Here is a 22,055-nt window from a genome sequence, read left to right on the forward strand (position 1 = left end):
CCTCTGGGTTCCCAGAGTGCTCTGTGGCACCTCCCTTGGGGCAGATAACAGCGCTGTCCTCTGGGCTCCTGTGCACTCTCCTGCCCTTTGTTAGACAAAGGACAGTGCCCTTGGCCTCCTATGGCCCTTCTGTTACCCTGTGTCAGCTCTACATACAAGGGCGGCAACTGCCCCAGACCCCCCAGGCACACTTCCTACCACCCTCAATCCTCCATCCCCTCAACCAATCTACCAACGTGTCTGTTGTGTCCAAGCTGGATGGATAAAATTTTTTAAAGACACGCCTGGGTATGAACACACCTCTTTCTAGTTAAGAAGTTTCCAATAGCATTGCATCTCTGGCATGTGCTTCTGTCCTGTTTGCCTTCCTCCGGCACTCAGGGGCAGATTTCCTCTTGGCCTTCCTTCTGTGACTGCTTTCTGCTCAGCTGCTCATGTCGCTAACAAGGTTATACCCATCAACTGTGCTCTAGACGTGTCATAGTATGATAACAGGAAGGACCCGGACTTGGGGGTGACAGATCTGCCACTTACTGTATTTGATCCTGGCTGGGTACCCAAACTAGGCCTCATCCTCCGATTGGGTCTACGAATAAGCTGTTTCCCTCTATTGTTCTGAGATTAAATTAAATAAGCTGTGAGAAGCATGTAGTAGGAGTAGTAAGTGTTCAATAATGGCTTCGTGTGTGTGTGTGTGGTGTTTTAAGTTTATTTTGAGACAGCACAAGCAATAAAGGGGAAGAGAGAGAGGGAGAGAGAGAAAGACAGAGACAGAGAGAATCCTAAGCAGGCTCCACACTATCAGTGTAGAGCTGATGTAGGGCTCAAACTCATGAACCGTGAAATCATGACCTGAGCCGAAGTCCAGAGCCAGACGCTCAACCGACTGAGCCACCCAGGCGGCCCAAGTTCTTGTACATTTCAAAAAAAAAGACCTCAACAATCTTTGTAATTTTTCCTTGAAAATGCAGAAAGCTAAAGATTGTTAATGTCTAGTTGAAAAAGTGCTACATTCGTTTTATTTGTCTTTTTGGCAGGAGATAGAGTAGGAGAAAGTTGAGGGTGATGTTAGGGGACCGCTGGCTTCCTGGTTTTTGATCGGACTCTGCTGCTGTTGTGGAGAAATGCTGTGGAAACCAGCTGCTCAAATGCCCGAGGAATGGATGTGCCTGAACCTGCCCCTGACTCCCAGGTGGTAAGGTGTTTGTCATGCTTGTGTTCCAGTCTCTGTGCCTCTGCTCTGGCTGTCACTGTGGAGAGCAAAGTGCCCCCATCATGAGTTCCCTTCCTGACATTATCTCATCAGGTTGATATGTGAATTAAAGGAGATAATGAATATAAAGAAAATAATCCAGTGTCCAGAATAGAGGTCAGCAAACTTCATTCAGCCCCTAGGACAAATCCAGCCCTGCCACCTGGTTATTTCTTTTATTTTTTTAATTGAAGTATAGTTCACATACAGTGTTATATTAGTTTCAGGTGTACAATACAGTGACTCAACATTTCTATACATTTCTCAGTGCTCACATCATGATAAGTATATTCTTTTTAAGTTTATGTATTTTGAGAGAGAGAGAGCGCATGTGCGAGCAGGGAAGAGGCAGAGGCAGAGGGAGGGGGAGAGAGAGAATCCAAAGCAGTCTCCATGCTATGGAGCCCAACACGGGGCTCGATCCCACAAACGCTGAGATCATGACTTGAGCTGAAATCAAGAGCCAGACCCCTAACCAACAAAGCCTCCCAGGTACCCCATAGTAAGTGTACTCTTGATCCCTTTGTCTACTTCAGCCCTGCTCCTACCTGCCTCCCCCTGCCACCTGTTTTTGTATGACCCATGAGCTAAGAAATGTTTTCACATTTTTAAATAGTTCAAAAAATTTTGAAAGAATAAAATTTTGTGACACCTGAAAATTATATGAAATTCAAATGTAAGTGTTCAAAAAAAAAAAGTTTTATTGGAACACTGTCAAGCTCATTCATTCATTGTCCACGGATGCTTTTGTGCTTTTCTGGGATGAGTAGTCGCAACAGGGTATGAACTGCAAAGCTTAAAATATTTGCTATCTGACCCTTTACAGAACAAATTTGCCAAGGGGTGCCTGGGTGGCTCAGTCAGTTAAGCGTTGGACTTCAACTCAGGTCATGATCTTGCGGTTCATGAGAGTGGTGTCAACTCAGAGCCTGGAGCTTGCTTCCAATTCTGTGTCTCCCTCCCTCTCTGCCCCACCCCCACTTGCACTCCGTCCTCTGTCTCTCAAAACTGAATAAATGTTGAAAAAAAAAAAAACAAGTTTGCCAAAAGCTCCAGTTGAGGTCCAGCAGTGATCATAAGAGTTATATGAAGCAAGACTTTTATTAATCAGTTAACCTAGCAGTCTCCACCTTTGGCCACAGTGAAGAACCTTCCTTAGGTGCCCCATTACACTTCCTAACTGGTTCTCCTTTACAACTGCAGCTTATCCTGTAGCAAATCAAGTATGAAGTTTATATTTCCAAATGCAAACCTGGTCTCATATGTTCAGGTTTATGTTTATCTTATTTAATTTCCACAGCAGTCCTATGACAGTGGTATTATGACCCTAGTTTTACAGATGAGGACCCTAAAGCCCATAAAATTTAGGTAATTTGCCAAAAAATTATATAGCTTGGGAAATGGCAGTAATAAGTTTTCTGAGGCAGTTTCAGTAAGTATTCTCACCACGCACGCTGCCTCTCTCTGCCTCTCTGGCTTTGTTTATTCTATTCTGTATGACCCTTGGTCACTTCCTGTTTGGGGTGTGCACCCCAATCCCACACGGAAATCAAACATCAGTCCCCTGTCTACCAAGATGAATAGCTAATTCTCTGGTCGACTCTAATTCGCTGAAGGGTAAAAGCTAACCTCAGCTACGCCTTCCACTCCTAGGTAACATTTTAATCCCAGCGTATTTAAACACTATCCTTCTGGAACCTACACCGCTGGCTTTTGCCGGGGGTCTCTCTGTTGGCGGACACTCTCTGTGGGAAGAGAACACAATGGCGGGTTGATGGGAATTTCTATTTGGACAAGTGTGACTCTATTAAAATCATACTATGCAGACTCTCACCTTTTCACAGGGCACTTGTGTAATCACATATGTGTTCATTTTGACAAAACGAAAAATGTTCTTCCTTTGTACTTTTCCATTTGGGTGCCTCATGCTGGCTAGTAATGCCAACTTGTAGCAAAGGAAAAGCCCCGAGATAATGTTAAATTCAACGGTACAGTATTTATTTACACCAAGCTTAGTAGTAAACCTTGGTGCTATTTTCTTTTTCTTCATCTTTCTTATAGAATCTAGACTTATTTTGTCTCTATTTTCATAGTCCTTTTTAGACTGTTACTTCAAATCAGTCTTTTCCCTTCTGGATACATTTAATTTCTCCTGCATGGAGCCCATCCCCATGTGGCCACTCAGAAGCCAGGGCAGGCCAAGGGGAGAAGAGCACTGAGTTCGTTTGTAGCATTGGCTTTGAAGCAACGACTTCCAGTGACTATGCTTTCAGGAAGTGTGCACTATACTTCTGGGGGCCCAGTGCCAGTTGAAGAGCTTAAAGACCCAGTTGAAGGTGTCTTGCTAAGTAAGTTTCTGCTTTCCTGGAAAAGCAAGTTTTAAATAGTAAATGATTTTATTTTTTTATTTTTTATTTTTTTTAATTTATATATGAAATTTATTGTCAAATTGGTTTCCATACAACACCCAGTGCTCATCCCAAAAGGTGCCCTCCTCAATACCCATCACCCACCCTCTCCTCCCTCCCACCCCCCATCAACCCTCAGTTTGCTCTCAGTTCTCAACAGTCTCTTATGCTTTGGCTCTCTCCCACTCTAACCTCTTTTTTTTTTTTTCCTTCCCCTCCCCCATGGGTTCCTGTTACGTTTCTCGGGATCCACATAAGAGTGAAACCATATGGTATCTGTCTTTCTCTGTATGGCTTATTTCACTTAGCATCACACTCTCCAGTTCCATCCACGTTGCTACAAAAGGCCATATTTCATTTTTTCTCATTGCCAAGTAGTATTCCATTGTGTATATAAACCACAATTTCTTTATCCATTCATCAGTTGATGGACATTTAGGCTCTTTCCATCATTTGGCTATTGTTGAGAGTGCTGCTATGAACATTGGGGTACAAGTGCCCCTATGCATCAGTACTCCTGTGTCCCTTGGATAAATTCCTAGCAGTGCTACTGCTGGGTCATAGGGTAGGTCTATTTTAAATTTTCTGAGGAACCTCCACACTGCTTTCCAGAGCGGCTGCACCAATTTGCATTCCCACCAACAGTGCAAGAGGGTTCCCGTTTCTCCACATCCTCTCCAGCATCTATAGTCTCCTGATTTGTTCATTTTGGCCACTCTGACTGGCGTGAGGTGATATCTCAGTGTGGTTTTGATTTGTATTTCCCTGATAAGGAGCGAAGCTGAACATCTTTTCATGTGCCTGTTGGCCATCCGGATGTCTTCTTTAGAGAAGTGTCTATTCATGTTTTCTGCCCATTTCTTCACTGGGTTATTTGCTTTTCGGGTGTGGAGTTTGGTGAGCTCTTTATAGATTTTGGATACCAGCCCTTTGTCTGATATGTCATTTGCAAATATCTTTTCCCATTCCGTGGGTTGCCTTTTAGTTTTGTTGGTTGTTTCCTTTGCTGTGCAGAAGCTTTTTATCTTCATAAGGTCCCAGTAATTCACTTTTGCTTTTAATTCCCTTGCCTTTGGGGATGTGTCGAGTAAGAGATGGCTACGGCTGAGGTCAGAGAGGTCTTTTCCTGCTTTCTCCTCTAGGGTTTTGATGGTTTCCTGTCTCACATTCAGGTCCTTTATCCATTTTGAGTTTATTTTTGTGAATGGTGTGAGAAAGTGGTCTAGTTTCAACCTTCTGCATGTTGCTGTCCAGTTCTCCCAGCACCATTTGTTAAAGAGACTGTCTTTTTTCCATTGGATGTTCTTTCCTGCTTTGTCAAAGATTAGTTGGCCATACGTTTGTGGGTCTAGTTCTGGGGTTTCTATTCTATTCCATTGGTCTATGTGTCTGTTTTTGTGCCAATAGTAAATGATTTTAAAGAAGCTCGTTAGGAAAGGCATATTTTACCTCCTTTTTCTGTCATCATTATAATAGAGGATTCAATCAAGTTTAATTTATTCAGCCAGGTGCCTATGGACGCTGCCTCGTTTGTTTGGCTTTGTTTTCACAAAATCCCTTGTCAACTGTGTTCCCAGCGTCAGTGAGCTAATCCTTCCCCTCTGTCAGATCCATGGTAGACAAAGGCCACTAACACAAAGTCTCCACAATGAGAACGGCAGAGGATCTATTAATCTGTCAGTTGCCTGTGAATTATGGCCGAGATATTTGCCCAACATATGGCACAAGGTTATCACGTTGTAAAAGCCACTCATTTGAAGCCAAACATCCATGCATGCACACACTCATAACTAGTGGATAAAAACATTATGCCCAAGGACAAGTCTTCTTGGGGATTTGAAGCTACCACTAAATAACAGTAGAGTTAATCTATTGGGGGTGTTTTATTTTCTATAGTATAAAAATAAATTTGAGATGAAATAAAATCACAGCAGCTTTCAGGGATAATGTAGATAAACAGCCGCATTTAGTTCTAATCCACAGTTAGGACTGAGGGGCATGGTCCTCTGACAGGAAAGAGTTCTATAACCAGAGTCCATCTCATCCGTGAGGACACTTCAATGGGAAGAAACAATGGGATATCATGGAGGTGGGTGCCACCTGACCTTCAGTCAGGGCCAGGAAGTTTAGTTCTCACCTTCGCAGATGCAGAATCTTAATCAGTAGCCCAAACAGGACTCAGATACTAACTCACTAACAAAGCTCAAAGATAGGAATATATAAAAGAGAATGCCACATTATTCATTTCCAATGAAAAATACAACTGCCCAACTTTACAGGTATTGAGTCAACCTAATCAAAGAATTCCCCCCCTGCCAGTAAAAGAGACCCATAGCAGAACATTCCTGTGTGAGCCAAAGCTTACGGTGGGCATGCGCCTTGGGGGACGGTGGTTGCTGGGTAGAGGAGAGAAGTGGCCACAGTGGAGCTGATACAATGGGAGTAGCGTTAACCACTTTCAGAGTCCCGGAATAGTTTTTTTTTTGTTTTTGTTTTTTTTTAATTTTTTTCTTTAACGTTTATTTACTTTTGAGAGAGAGAGAGAGACATAGCGTGAGCGGGGAAGGGTCAGAGAGAGAGAGAGGGAGACGCAGAATCCGAAGCAGGCTCCGGGCTCCGAGCTGTCAGCCCAGAGCCTGATGCGGGGCTCCAACTCACAAGCTGTGAGATCATGACCCGAGCCGAAGTCGGACGCTCAACCAACTGAGCCACCCAGGCGCCCCCCAGAATTGGTTTTGAACTCCCACGGGGAGTCAGGTATAGTCCAAAGCTGGTCAAAAGGTATAGGGAGGTTTTATGAGAAACTCTATGTGATTCTGACAAAAGGCCATTCAGAGTTAGAAAAGAGGCCCTGTGTTCGCTTCCTGGGGCTATGTAACAAAGTACCACAAACTGGGTGGCTTAAGAAAACACAAATTTATTTTCTCACAATTCTGGAGGCTAGAAATTCAAAATCAGGGCATTGGCAGGGGTGGTTCCTTTTGAGACACGGTGGAACGATCTGTTCCACGCCTCTCTCCTTGCTGCTGGTGACAGGTGGCAATCCTTGGCGTCCCTTGGCTTATAGATGCGTCACTCCAATCTCTGTGCCTCCTTCTTTACACAGTGTTCTCCCTGACCACACTCTAGCCAGGCTCCCAACTTTCTTCTCAACAGGGCCTCAACTTCCGAGTTCCATGTCCTTCTGTGGGTCACCCCATTTTAGCCAGAATTTTCACTCTCAACATCTGATTGGGTCTGTCATCCTCCGTCACACCCCCAGGTGATATCTGCCTCCACTGGGCCGCCTGCAGCAAGAATCCTGTTAGGTTAGCCTAGCAAAAAATTCCCTCCTTACCTCTGATGTTTTTTCCTAGTAATTGTCCATCCACTGACCCCCACCCTGCTCCCTGGCTATAAATTCCCACTTTGCCTTGTGTTCCGGGTCAAGATTAATCTCTCTCCTGCCAAAACCCTATTGCAGTGGTCTCTACACCTACTGCCATAATACCCCGGAATGAAATCTCCCTTCCTATTATTAACAAGTATCATGACTAACATTTTCTTATAAGGACACCAGTTATATTAGATTACTGGCTCACACTACTCCAGTGTGACCCCATCTTAACTAATTATATCTGCAATGCCCTTATTTCCAAATAAGATCACGTTTTAATGGGTGCCTGGGTGACTCAGTCACTTAAGCATTGGACTCTCTCTCTTTTTGTTAGAGACTCTTTTTCGTTTGTTTATTTATTTATTTTGAGAGAAACAGAGCGCAAGTTGGGCAGGGGCAGAGAGAGAGGGAGAGAATCCCAAGTAGACTCTGCACTCAGTACAGAGCCCAATGCAGGGCTCAAACGCACGAAGCTGTCAGATCATGACCTGAGCTGTAAGCAAGAGTCGGACGCTTAACTGACTGAGCCATCCAGGTGCCCCAGCATTGGACTCTTGATCTCAGCTCAGGTCTTGATCTCAGGGTCATGAGTTCACACCCTGTGTTGGGCTGTGTGCTGGGTGTAAAGCCTACTTTAAAAATGCATTTTGAGGGGCGCCTGGGTGGCGCAGTCGGTTGAGGGTCCGACTTCAGCCAGGTCACGATCTCGCGGTCCGTGAGTTCGAGCCCCGCGTCAGGTTCTGGGCTGACAGCTCAGAGCCTGGAGCCTGTTTCCGATTCTGTGTCTCCCTCTCTCTCTGCCCCTGCCCCATTCATGCTCTGTCTCTCTCTGTCCCAAAAATAAATAAACGTTGAAAAAAAAATTTAAAAAAAAATGCATTTTGAGGTGCTGGGGGATTAGGACCTCAACATATCTTTTTTTTTTTTTAAATACACTCCATGCCCAATGTGGGTTTTGAACTCAACAACCCTGAGATCAAGAGTCACATGCTCTACTGACTGAGGCAGCCAGGCACTCCCTCAACATGTCTTTTTCAATTCAACCCATAGCCATTCAACCCATAACAGGAAGCCTCACTGCTGTACACATAAAACATAGTGTAATAGACATTCTAATACACTTTTTCCCCCTCTTCTGGTAGTATTCCTTGCTCGTTTCCTCCCATGGGAGAGTATTATCGCCCAGCCCTTTACACCTGTGACTCCATACCCCCAGCTGCACAGGACTGAGATGTCACTCAAGCAGGGCAAGTAATGTCCTCCCTCAGATTTTTCTACGTAGAGCTAATAGAGGGAAAGCCCTTACTCTCTGGGATGTGGGGTTTGTGCATGAAACCCCAGACCTGCTGCAGCTCTATGTCCCCAAATACACGGAGAGAACTTGTCTGCAGGAGGTGAAAATGAAGCCAAGAGGAAGAAAAGAGCTGAGACGAGGGACAGAGAGCCAAGGCCAGATAGCTTAGAGGTTCTTGCTTCTAGCTTTTCCCAGCGCTCAGCCCCAGCTCTTCCAGGGTCACGACACTAATCATGCCCGCTTTGTGTTCGGACAAGTTGGAGTTGGTTCTGTGACTTGGAAGGAAAGGAGTCCTAGGAGATTCATGCAGCATAGTGAAGATAAAAGAGACAGAGCATTAAGGGAACCTTGAGGGCTTTATCTTGTGGGAACCCCCTGAGAGCCCCCAAGGAGGATGACATCCTCCCAGAGGAGCAGTGGGGCTGGGTGGAGAAGAGACGTGGATTCTGAAAAATACTTGGTGACACTTTGGGGGGCTGAGGCATGTATCTCTATAGAGGAGCCACTCAATCAGGAATTTTGGTGTTAAAGCTCAGCTGGACTTTGTTATGCCCCCGGGGACCTGAAGAGATTTCCATTAGAAATGAGAGGACTATCAAAAGACTAGTTGACCTGGAGTGCCTGGCTGTCTCAGTCAGTTGAGCATCCAGCTCTTGGTTTTGGATCAGGTCATGATCTCATGGTTGTGAGACCAAGCCCTGCATTGGGCTACGTGCTGGGCACGGAGTCTGCTTAAGATTCTCTCTCTCCCTCTGCCCCTCACTCATGCATGCACTTTCTCTCTCTCTCTCTTTCTAAAAAAAAAAAAAAAAAAAAAAACAATGAAAAAGAAAGAAAGAAAAGAAAAAGACTAGTTGACAGTCTAGAATCCTAGCAAGGTGGACCTACACAAGCTATATGACATAAATATTTACTGGTTTCAGGCTCTGATGTCTGTTTTCACAGTGTAATATGCCTATCAGGAAGATATTAATTTATTCATCATTCAACAAATATTTATTAAGGGCCTATTATGTTTCAGGTGCATTGTAAGGATGAGTAGTGGTACACAAAAGACGTAATTTCTGTTCCCATGGAGCTTTCAGTCTATGGGGGAACATATATTCAACAACAAATAAATACTCTAGTAAATGTATAACTACCAATTATAGTATTATAAAGGAAAGTTATGGGAAGAAATTATGAGAGACCTATACTACTTTTTTAAGATTTTATTTTAATTTTTTTAACTGATAATTTATTAAAAAGGTTGATTTAAGTATCTGCAATGGTGACTTCAACCTCGACTCCTGACTCAATACTGATGGAAGTCTGTTTGACAATCTCAGAAGGACTGTGCAAATCAATGAGTCGCTTGTGGATCCTCATCTAAAAACGATCCCAAGTCTTAGAACCTTCACCACAAGGAGTTTTGCTTGTAGTGATTCTCAGAATCTCGGTAGGCATCCAAACTGGTCCTTTCACTCTGAGATTCTTTTCTTTTGTGCTTCTGGTAAAGTCAACACATACCTTCTCCAAAGATTTTATGTTGTGACTGGTTAGAGTAATTCTAATTCAGTGAATCTCCACCTTTGGTTCCACAGGTGTCTTCCTGGTGTCTTTAAAAGCCATGGCTGCGGCCTGGCTTCCTGACCGACTTGTTCCTTGGCCAGAGTGAACAGCTGTGAGTCAGCAGAGATTTTATTTTTAAGTAATCTCTACACCCAATATGGGGCTCAAACTCACAACCCTGAGATCAAGAGTCGCATGCTCTACTAATTGGGCGAGCCAGATACCCCAAGAAACCTACTTTACATCAGAAGGTTTAAAAAGGCCTGAGGAGAGAGTATCAAGACTCGCAGGTTGAGTAGAAGTTTGTCAGACAACAAATGTATGGGGAGAGGAATGAAAGGCAAGGCAAGGGAAGGAAAGAGAATTCCATGCAAGGGAAATAGTAGATGCAAAGACCCTATAGCCAGAAAGAGCTTGACTAGAAAGGAAGGCAAAGTATAGCTGAAGTGTAATAAGAGAGGGAAGAGAGTGGCTTGAAAAGAACCCAGAGACATAGACAACAGGCCTATGAAAGGGTTCCAGATTCTATCCTAACTTCCACTATAGGACAGAAAACCTTTCCACAACAGAAAGCCACTGAAAAGCTTTAATTAATGTTCCAAATTACGTTAAAAGAAAAAAAGAATTAATTGAAGAAGGACAAGAGAGAAAAGAGAGACCAGTTAGGAGGTGATTTGCAGTAGTTCAGAGGAGAGGAGATGGCAGCTTGGAGTAGGTGGTGGTAGAGAGGTCTGGATTTGAGCTACACATGGGAGGTAGAACTGAGGGCACCAGGCCTGGTGTGGGCACAGTAGGTGCTGGAGAGGGAGCCATCAAGAATGACTTTCAGGTTACTGGCCTGAGCTTCAGGCAGTTGGTATTGCCATTAACTGAATTGAGAAATAATGAAGAAGGATGTTGCAAGGAGAAGGGCAAGGAAGATCAAAGAGTGGTTTTGGTTTTAACATGTTAGGTAGAAGATGCCTGTAGCACTTCCAAGTGGAGATACTAAGTGCCAGTCAGATATGTGAGTCTCCCATGATATATGAAAGATGGGAGCTGGTGGTATATAAATCTGTGAACCACTTGAAAAACAATAGGATGAGACTACCTAAGAAGGGGGCCTAGGGACTGAGATCAGAGGAACTCCTTACACTTAATTGTTTGGTACAAGCCAATGTGTTAACAGTGGAGACTGAAAAGCTACCACCAGGCAGTGGCAGAAACACCAAGAGCGTAGTGCCACAGATTCCAAAAAGAGAATGTTAGAAGGAGCCACTGGTCACATGTATCAGTGGCTAAGAAGTCCAGTAGGATGAGGATGGAAATGTGTATTGGCAAACAGAAGGACTTTTGATGGACCTCATCGAGAGTTTCCCCAATGGAGCCTTGAGGGCATAAGCTAGACTGGATGGGATGAAAAGTGAATGGGAGGTGGGCAATGGAGTCAGAATGGGTAGACAATGCTTTCAAAATCTGTATTTACTGTGGGGAGTAGAACAATGGGACAGAAACTCTAAAGGGAATGTGAGGTCGAGAAGGGCAGATTTAAAGATGGGAGTTACTACCACATATGTGACTACAGATGGGGATAATTTCAATTGAGTGAGGGAATAAGATACAAGAGACTGAAGAGGACACACTCTCCTTCAGGGCTAAGGTGGGCAACATCTACCTCCAGTTTCACTCTACTTTTATTGCTGATCCACAACCTTCCCTCTTCACTGACTCCTTCAGATTGACATAAGAATGCTTCACTTGCATTAATATTTTTCATTTTCTTTATTTAAACTGTGAGTCAGGATCTTCAAAGGAGACAGCATATCTTTACATTCATTCCATTGCATGTTGATTTTATAGTTTAGCTCCTTGGAAAGTATTTCCATCTTTCTTAGGTACTATATTGACAAAAAATGTTCTGTCCCAATGTACCAACTCTATTCCATAGGTGATTGCCTAAGTGGCATGATTGGAATAACCTAGTAAAGTTTATTCTTGCCCCAGAGTATCACTCAGTAAGAATTAATAATAATTAATTTAAGGATAGGACTTACCTTTAAAAAGTATCTTAATTTCATAGATATTACCTCATTTAATCTTCATAAGAGTTGTAGGGTAGGTTTTGTTATCTCCAGTTAGAAATGAAGAAACTGACACTACGAGATGTTAAGTGATTTGCAAGATTTCAGAGTTAATAAATGGCAGATCTTGGGTAGTCTACACCCAAAGTTTTAAGAAAAGCTCTAGTTGGATCTTTACATATATAGACCTTTACATACATGAGACCTATATAGATCTCATGGACCTTGAGATTGATGTAGAAGGTGAGATAATCCACAGATGTTCCGGCCACATTCCTCAGCCCTGAGCCACTAGGAGCAGGAGTAGGGAGGGAAAATGGAAGCAAGAAAGCACAAATCTAAAGTTCAGCTGGCTCAGTCAGAAGAGCCTGTGACTCTTGATCTCAGGGTTTTGAGTTCAAGCCCCATGTTGGGTGTAGGGATTACGTAAATAAATAAATTATTATTTTTTTTTAATCTGCTCTGAAAGGCACTTTCACGTGCCCTGAATTCATCACTTGGGAATCTTTCATGGATCAACTGTCATTTCACATAATTCAGCTCATGTCCTCACAAGTCAAAATGAGACTGAGAAACAACTTGGTTCCTGTGGACAATCAGACTGAACTCATGCATTTATTAACTGCAATTAACCAGGACAGGCTTATGTTATTCCTCTTCTTGTTCCAGCACATAGGGCGGAGGGTAGAATAAAAATCTTCTGCAACTTAATTTTCTGAGAATGGGGTTTGAAGTTGGGATGAGATAATGGATATGAAACCTCCTTGAAAATGATACCACAACATTGCTGCGTGATGCAGTCTTGGTGGTGTTGGGAGGGATCTGGCAGCTCATTGTACGATCTCAGAGTTAGGACCTTGTGAGCCAGTGACTCTGTCTCCTACAGAAGGTGACGGGGATGTTGTGGCTCCTGCATCCCCCAGCCGCAGAGCTCCACTTGCCAAATGACCCACTCCTCTTCCACCACACCAAGACGATTCGAACAGAAAGCGGTAAAAACAGCCGGGAGGCCCAAGTTGATTCTTCCTTGTTTGTAGTAAGTGAACAAATGTTTGGGGAAATGTCCACTGTGTAGGTAAGCTGTAGGACCACTCCACACTTAGTGATAGGTAAACCAAGAAGAGGCGTGCCTTTCCCAGGAAATTGCCCTGATAAACTAGACAAAATGAAGGTTTGTAATGCAGCTTGATTAAAGGATCAATATTTGGATTCAAAAGGAGCAGAGTACAATCTCATTTGCATCACTTACTAGCTGTGAGACTTTAACTTCATTTCTCTTAAGTTTATTTTGCTCAGTGATAAGATGGGTATGATAATAATAATGCTTAGCTCACGGGGATAAGTAAAGAGATAAAGCAGATGAAAGGGATGATGTAGATGAAAGGTGCCTGGGGCCTTCCGTAATAGGGGCTAATATCAAACATTAATTCCCTCCCTCCTTCACCCCTAGTTTAGCCACCATCTACAGGTGCAATTTAAACACCCTGAGGAAAGGTTGAGGAATCAAGTGAGGTGTTGAAAACAGTTTCTCCAGAGCGGATAAAGCGCGCCGGTCTGGAGAACTGGGACGTAGTGGGTGTACTGGGGACTTGGTGCCCTTGGGGCTGTAGAAAGCCATATGCTTGCTGGTTTAGTAAGGTTTAGACTAGAGGCCATGAAGCTTGTGTCACCAATCATTTCTGACACATTAAATAAAGTCTGTCATATTGGCTTCTAAGTTCAAGGTTTTAATTCACCTTGGAGGGCAAAGCATTTTGCAGCTCGATTCATTGCCTAGTTGTGTTCTCTTTCCTGAACTCATGTGCTTCTCATTTCTGGGAACCAGTTTATCAAGACTAAAGACTAATGCCTGTGCTGTTAGCTCCTCTGGAGAAAACAAAACCATTAACGATAGTTAACATATTAATTGCAGAAAGAGCTTCTTTAAGTTTCTGTTGGCAACAAGTTACCGGTCTAATAGAGTAAGTGAAGTGCATCCAGACTCAATTGAAAACCTGGCCAGGCAGGATTTTTAATCTTCATACTTCAGGCTTTCGTTATTACAGTTGCCAAAACGCCAAGCTTGTAATTTACAAGTAGTACCCATGTGTCACTTAGAAAGAAACCCAAACCTAAAAATAGAAATGAAACTCAGGAAAACACCAACCCAGATAAATAAATCTTATGTCAAATGTAGAAAGCTTGTAGACCTGTGCTCAAGGTTACACCAATTGTTTAAATTTCAATGGATTAAAGCAAGTGCATTGACCAGTCGGCATGGTGATGCCCAGGGGAACGTGACAATTTTTTTTCATGTTTCAGAAAATCTTTCCACATCATTTCTTGCTTTTTTTTTCTTCTGTCTGATTATTCAGTTCTTCAATAACAGACTCTTTTTCTATAACAACCAGGTTAATACTTCTATTGGGACTTAATTTTACCTAAAGCATTGCACATACAGGACCAAGGCCATTGACCATCCCCATGTAGACCTTTGTTACCTTGCCACACATTGCATCCCTAACCCCAACTAGTCGTTGGAAATGTGTGTCCCATTGTTAAGGATAGGACAGAAGTGAGATGTATAGTTGTTAACCATTGACTCCAAGCCTAAAATTTTGGACTTCTTTTACTCCCATACCCCAGCCAGTAACCGAATCCTGCTAATATTTTCTTAATCTTTTTTTTTTTTTTTTTATCCATCCTTCCTTTCTCTGGTGTGATGGTTAGTTTTACGTGTCAACTTGGCTAGGCTGTGGTACCCAGTTATTTAATCAAACACTAATCTAAGTTTGTGTTGCCGTGAAGATATTTTGTAGATGTGGTTAACCTCTACAATCAGTTGACTTAAGTAAAGATTATCTTTGATAATGTGGGTGGACTTCATCCAATCAGGTTAATTAAAAAAAATTTTTTTTTTATGTTTATTTTTGAGAGAGAGAGAGTGTAAGTGGGGGGAAGAACAGCTAGAGAGGGAGACACAGAATCTGAAGCAGGCCCCAGGCTCTGAGCTGACACCACTCTCATGAACCTGAGATCATGACCTGAGCTGAAGTTGGACACTTAACTGACTGAATCACACAGGCACCCCTTATCTAATCACTTTAAAGTGTAGGAGAGGGAAAAAATTTTCCCAACCCTCTTAGGGCTTGTATATGGGAGCTGCAAATTAAACTGACAAAAGACAGGTTAACAGGAGGGAAAAAATGGGGTTTAATTACCCACTCAATGTGCATATAGCACAATGATGAGACCTCATTGATGAGTAATTCATAGGAGTGATTAGAATTTGGGGCTTATATACCATGATGGGGGTGAAGAGGATTGGGAGAAAGGCACTTATGGGGAAAAAAATGACTTTTTGGAAAGATAAATGTGTTTTCAGAAGAATAAACAGGAGATAAGAAAGTTTGTGATAATGTTTGTCTCTACAGGTATGAGTAGTCTTTCTGTCTCCTTCAGGGCCATAAAAAATCTCCTCTGTACAAGGGGTTTGTGGTAGGTTTTTATTCACATTTTCCCTTCTGGGAATAGATCTGCCCTGAAGAGGAATTCATGGTAGCTTTTTATTTCCTAAAAGTTGCTGGTGTTAGATAGGGGGAACTCTGAGAAAGCTTTTTCTTTGTCTCTCGAATCTCAAATATCTTCAGCTTATGATCATCTTTATACCAACTCTAGGATTCCAAATGGGTCCCCACAGAAGACTGTAAGAGCAAAAACTGAAGTTTCCCAGAAAGGAAGTAATTCTGCCTCAAGACTGCAGTGTCAACCGCCACGTAAGTTCTGAGTCTCCAGCCCGCCTGCCCTACAAACTTCAGACTTGTCAGCCCCGCACGTGCTGGGCCAATGCCTTAAAATAACTATCTGTCTCCTTCTCTAAAGGCACATAAGTGAGAGAGAGAGAGAGAGAGAGAGAGAAAGAGAGAGGTCTCGGTCCTCTGTCGCTATCATTTCTATCATCTATCTATCTATCTATCTATCATCTGTATCTCATCTCCTATTGCTTCTGTTTCTATGAAGAACCCTGAAAGATACACATTGCCACTATCCTTAGTCAAAGACTATTGGAAACCGATCTAGTCTCTGTATTTGAAGTGTTTCTCTGCTCCAAGTCTTACAAATCAACTTTAAGTTCCTCTTCCTTTGGCTACTCCCCAAAGCCTGCAGGACATGGCCCAACTCACAAAGGAGGTAATCTAGTCACTCAGCATTTTGGTGCACCCTACCGATCCAGCCTCATTTCCCAGCATGATCTTTTGTTCTAGAAAGCTAGTTTCCTGGTTCCTCAGTATGCTATGGACATTGTCATCCTCTCCCTATCTCCATTTTTTATCACCCATTGTCCCATCCCCTCATCTTTGCTTGTACATGTCCTACCATTCTTCTAAGGGCCAGATTTTCTGGCAAATCTTTCACTGCTTGTATTAGTTTCCACTTGATCTTGTAATAAATTACCATAAACATAGTGGCTTAAAACAACACAGATTTATTCTTTTATAGATCTGGAGGTCGGAAGTCAAAAATCAGTTTCTCTGGGCGAAGATCAAGGTGTCAACAGGGCTTATTCTTTCTGGAAGCTCTGAGGGGGAATCTATTAACTTGCCTTTTTCAGCTTCTTGTGGCCACCTATATTCCTTGGCTTGTGGTCCCTTCTTCCATCTTCAAAGTGCATCACTCCAAGCTCTGCTTCTGTTGTTGTCACATGGCCTTCTTACTCTCTCCTATAGTAAAATCTCCTTCTGCCTCTGTCTTATGAGGACACTTGTGATGACACATAGGGCCCAACCAGATAACCCAGAATAATCACTCTGTCTTTTTTTTTTTTTTTAATTTTTTTTTTCAACATTTTATTTATTTTTGGGACAGAGAGAGACAGAGCATGAACGGGGGAGGGGCAGAGAGAGAGGGAGACACAGAATCGGAAACAGGCTCCAGGCTCTGAGCCATCAGCCCAGAGCCTGACGCGGGGCTCAAACTCACGGACCGCGAGATCGTGACCTGGCTGAAGTCAGACGCTTAACCAACTGCGCCACCCAGGCACCCCTCTTTTTTTTTTTTAAGTAAACTCTATTACCAATGTGGGGCCTGAACTCATAACCCCGAGATCAAGAGCCACATGCTTCACTGACTGAACTAGCCAGGCACCCCTAATCCCTCATCTTAAAGTCCATAATTTAATCTCATCTACAAAGTTCCTTTTGCCATATATAGTATCATTCACAGGTTCTTTGGCATAGGATATCTCTGAGGACCATTATTCAGCCTATCTATCCTTTCTACTTCCTTAACTCCAGCCAGCATGGCTGATTGTTGCTGTCTCTCCCACATCCTCCACTTCTTTGTATCCCTGTTTTCTCTCCCATCTAGCCTAGTAACTTATTGTCTCTAGAACTCCTGAATCCTGCCAGAAGGGGAAAATTAGGCAACTACAGATCATCACCACTGCCAATTTATGATGTCCCAACTCAGCTGAATCCTCAATCTCCTCAACAACCCTTTGGAAGCACTCTCTCCACTCCACCCAGTGATGGCTCCCTCACCATTCTTCTCAATCTACTCAAGTACAGGACTTTGGCTCTTACACAGACTAACTGGCTTCCATTTCATGGAGAGAAATCAAGGTCATTAAGCAACAGATACTTGATGTCACCCATTCCTAAACATGTGGCTTCGTTTTCCAGCGTGGCTTCAACCATTCCACAAGTCTCAGAGAGTGAGATATCATTCTCCTGCTGCAGACTCACTCATCCACCTTTGCTCCTGATTCAAGTCCCTGTTGTTTTCCCCAGGACCTTACTTTATCAGACATCCTCTCTCTTTATCTCCAGGTTCTTCTTCTCAACTCACTGGTCCTTGGATGTTAGCCTACGAGCATGATCAAGTTATTCACACACCAAAACAAAACAAAACAAAGCATATAAACAAAAAGCTTCCCTTGACTTTTCATCCCCCTCTAGCTTCTACTCCTCCTTCCCCTTCTCAGATCAGATCTGATTATCTTATGCTCTAAACCTGTTCATTTCCCAGTTCTTGTGACCATCATTCAAATTAGAAACAGGGGACTTATTCTAGACTTTGTGCTCTCCTTCATATACATCCAGTCAATAACCAAGTACTTGTTTTCCCTCCTTGGAATCTCCCAAATCTGTCCTTTTTTTGTTCATTCCTATCCAGTTATGGCCCTTACTGAATTTTGCCTAAACTACAGTGTTAAAATCTTAAGTGATCAGCCCGCCTCCAGTCTTATTTCTTTTAATCCATCCTCCACACCGCACCTAGAATTGGATACTTAAAAACATAAATCTAATCATGTCACTCCCCTGCTTAAATGCTTTTAATGGTTCCCATTGCCTACAGCCTAAGTCCAAACTGTTTATTAACATGGCTCACAGGCCCTCCATAACCTGACCAGACTTATTCCCCATAAATCCCAATCATGCACTTGACGCTGTAATAATTCTGCGTGTTCCTTCAACATGGCATGCTTTTTTCCACTTACGGGCTTTTGCTTGTGCTGGTCTGCAGTGTGGAAAGCCCTGCCCATGTTTGCTCACCTGTCAACCTCATATCCATCCTTCCAGATCCACTCAAGCAACATGCTTTCTCTGAACACCAGGCTGGACTAAATGCTCCCGCCTCGTGTGCCCTTAGGACCTTGCACACACTTTATCATGTTATGCTGAAATCTATTAACCTATCTGTTTCCTTACAAACTCCTTAATCTGAGGGCACAGACCATCTGAACTCATATAGTAATAACAGCAAGTATACGTCATGTAATATTGAACTTGTATTACTTTATTTTGAGTGGGTATTTACTTTTTATGTCACTGTTATGTCTCCCTCACGGGGCTGGAAGCCCATTAAGAGTAGGAAGTATATTGTATAACATTGTGTACCCTTACCATATAGCAGATTATATGCATGAAGGTATTTATTAATGATTATTGTGGTGAACGTGATGAAAAATAACTCAAGCATACACTTTGTTGATTGTGGGTCAGCTCTATCATCCCTGTGTAATAACAACAGCCCATTTCTGGCCAAATCTAATTACAACAAATTCCAACAAGATTTCTAAATCCTTATACTGATAGTTAATATAATACACGTAGATTTTTGTTGTTGTTGTTGTTGTCGTTGTTGTAATTATAAAACTGTCTGGCTAAGAGGCAGATATATTAACAAAAATAGTTTCCCTTAGTGGGCAATTCCTCAGGTGAGGAACACCATATTTTATGAGGCATATGTAGTCAGTCCTGTTTGACCACATTCCTGGTGTAGTCCCCTTAAGTCCTTTTCCCCATCCCAGATAAATTCATCCTTTTTCAAATCACTCCCATCACTAGCTAGTCCTCTTTTGCTATCTTATAAATTCAAGGGAATTTGGAGGAGCCAAGGCAAATTCTTTATTTTTCCACCACAGTACAATCAGCTTTATTAAAGCGTGATATGGATAAAATGAGGGTGTCTTTCAAAGGAAAAGAAAGAGCACAGCCATCATGAAGAGGCAATATGTAACCTGAGGGAATGACCTAAAAGCCTGTTGTGTTCACTCCTTATGGCTGTTTTGGCTGTTTTTATGTTAACATCTAGGGTGTGTTTGAGCACACCTCTTTGCCCCAATTGTTTTACCTTTTATCCTCATACTACACTACTTCCCTTGAGCTTATGCTACCTGATTCTTGCAGTGTCCTCTCTTCACCCAACCACTTGGAGTTGTCTTCCGGTAAAGACAGCTCTGATTCTACATTTGGATTTTAAAAAATCATTAACGATTATGAGTAATTTGACAAAAATTTATTGGATATCTGTTTTTCACAAGGCACTATGAACATTCAAAGATGAATCAGGTGTGGCTGAGCATAGCAGTCCTCAACTCTTGGTGTGAATCAGAATGACCGATGCAGGTTTTTTTGGTTTTTTTTTTTTTTGTTTTTTTTAACGTTTATTTATTTTTGAGACAGAGAGAGACAGAGCGTGAACGGGGGAGGGTCAGAGAGAGGGAGACACAGAATCCAAAACAGGCTCCAGGCTCCAGGCTCCCAGCTGTCAGCCCGGAGCCTGACGTGGGACTCAAACTCACGGACCTCGAGATCATGACCTGAGCCGAAGTCGGCCGCTCAACCGACTGAGCCACCCAGGCGCCGCAACCCCCCCCCGCCCATGCAGGTTTTATTTTTTTTTTATTTTTTTATTTAAAAAAATTTTTTTTTTCAACGTTTATTTATTTTTGGGACAGAGAGAGACAGAGCATGAACGGGGGAGGGGCAGAGAAAAGGGAGACACAGAATCGGAAACAGGCTCCAGGCTCTGAGCCATCAGCCCAGAGCCTGACGCGGGGCTCCAACTCCCGGACCCGCGAGATGGTGACCTGGCTGAAGTCGGACGCTTAACCGACTGCGCCACCCAGGCGCCCCCCGATGCAGGTTTTAAAACATGCAGTTAGCTAGATATCAACTGCAGAAATTCTGATTCAATTGGTTCGTGGTATGAACATTTTTTAAAAGTTCATAGGTATGTCGATACCGACATTAGACAGACTCTATAAGTAAAGAAAACTACAGCGAAGCATCCCTTATGAACATTGATGCAAAAATTCTCAACAAAACTCTAGAAAACTAAATTCAGCAGCATATTCAAAAGTATTATGCACCATGATCTAGTGGGGTTTATTCCTGGAATGCAAGGATGGTTCAAAATCATTTTAAAAAACAAAACAAAGGGGCACCTGGGTGGCTCAGTCAGTTGAGCATCTGACTTCCACTCAGGCCATGATCTCATGGTTCATATGCTCAAGCCCCACATTGGCCTCACTGCTGTTAGCACAGAGCCTGCTTGGGATCCTCTGTTCCCCTCTCTCTTTGCCCCTCTCCCACTTACACACTGTATCTCAAAAATAAACAAACATTTATTTAAAATAAATAAAGGGACGCCTTTATTTATAAAATAAAAAATATTTATTTTATTTATTAAAATAAATAAAGGTGGCTCAGTTGGTTAGGCGACCAACTTTGGCTCAGGTCATGATCTTGCCATTCATGGGTTTGAGCCCCATATCAGGCTCTGCACTGACAGTGTGGAGCTGGGAGCTTGCTTCAGATTCTGTGTCTCCCTCTCTCTCTGCCCCTCCCCTGCTTGAGCACACTCTCATGCTCTCATTCTCTCTCTCTCAAAAATAAATAAATATTAACATTTTAAAAATTTATAAATAAAAAAATAGCAGAACAAAACACATGATTATCTCAATTGATGCAGAAAAAGCATTTTGATAAAGTTCAACTGTTTTTTTAATGATAAAACACTCAACAAACTAGGAATAGAAGGCAATTACCTCAACATAATGACAGCCATATGTGAAAAACCCACAGTGAGCATCATACTCAATGCAACAAAAGACTGAATGTTTTTCCTCTAAGATCAGGAACAAGGCAAGGATGCCCCACTTTTGCCATTTCCATTCAACATGACACGGGAAGATCTAGCTAGAGCGAATAGGCAAGAAAAATAAAAAACATCCAAATTGGAAAGGGAAGAAGTATAATTATCTCTATTTGTAGATATAGGGAAGAAAAAGATTTCCCTTGCCCCTCCTAGGGTTCCTAGCTGCATTTGAAAATTGAATGATCAAAGATTAAGGGGAGAAAGCATACAAACTTATTTGTTATGCAACATGAGAACTTTCATAAGAAGACCCAAAAAAACAGTTAAATCTGAATATTTTATGCTAAGTTTGGTGAAGAATGGACAGTCATGAAGAAATATGATAGGTCAAAGAATACACGGTAAGTGTAGTAAACTTAGCAAGGTCTGCTTGTTCAGATTCTTCTTAGCATCTCTTTATCTTTGGAAATAAGGATGTTCCTTTCCTCTGGTAATAGGAATGGCATCTCTCACATGAGAGTTTTATGATCTCTTTCAGGGGAGAAGGATGGGAAGAAGACCAGAGTGACCTTCCTGCTTCTGCCATTCTATCAAATTCCTTTAGCTTGAAATATTCAATATGCCAAAGTGCCATATTTGGGGCAGTGGGCCTTAAATTTCATCATAGATTATATGATCTTATATGTAGAAAAGTCTCCACAAAAAGAGTTATTTATTAGTTAGAGCTAATAAATGAACTCAGCAAAGCAGC

At 42.5% G+C, this 22,055-nt stretch overlaps 1 pseudogene; it reads right to left on the reverse strand.

Moving 5' to 3' along the window:
* Positions 1-9,584: 9,584 nt before the first annotated feature.
* On the reverse strand, positions 9,585-9,999 carry LOC121039030 (40S ribosomal protein S20-like; annotated as a pseudogene).
* Positions 10,000-22,055: the final 12,056 nt, after the last annotated feature.

The sequence above is a fragment of the Herpailurus yagouaroundi genome, unplaced genomic scaffold (assembly GCF_014898765.1).
Source record: "Herpailurus yagouaroundi ecotype Mexico unplaced genomic scaffold, PumYag 166, whole genome shotgun sequence".
NCBI lineage: Eukaryota > Metazoa > Chordata > Mammalia > Carnivora > Felidae > Herpailurus > Herpailurus yagouaroundi.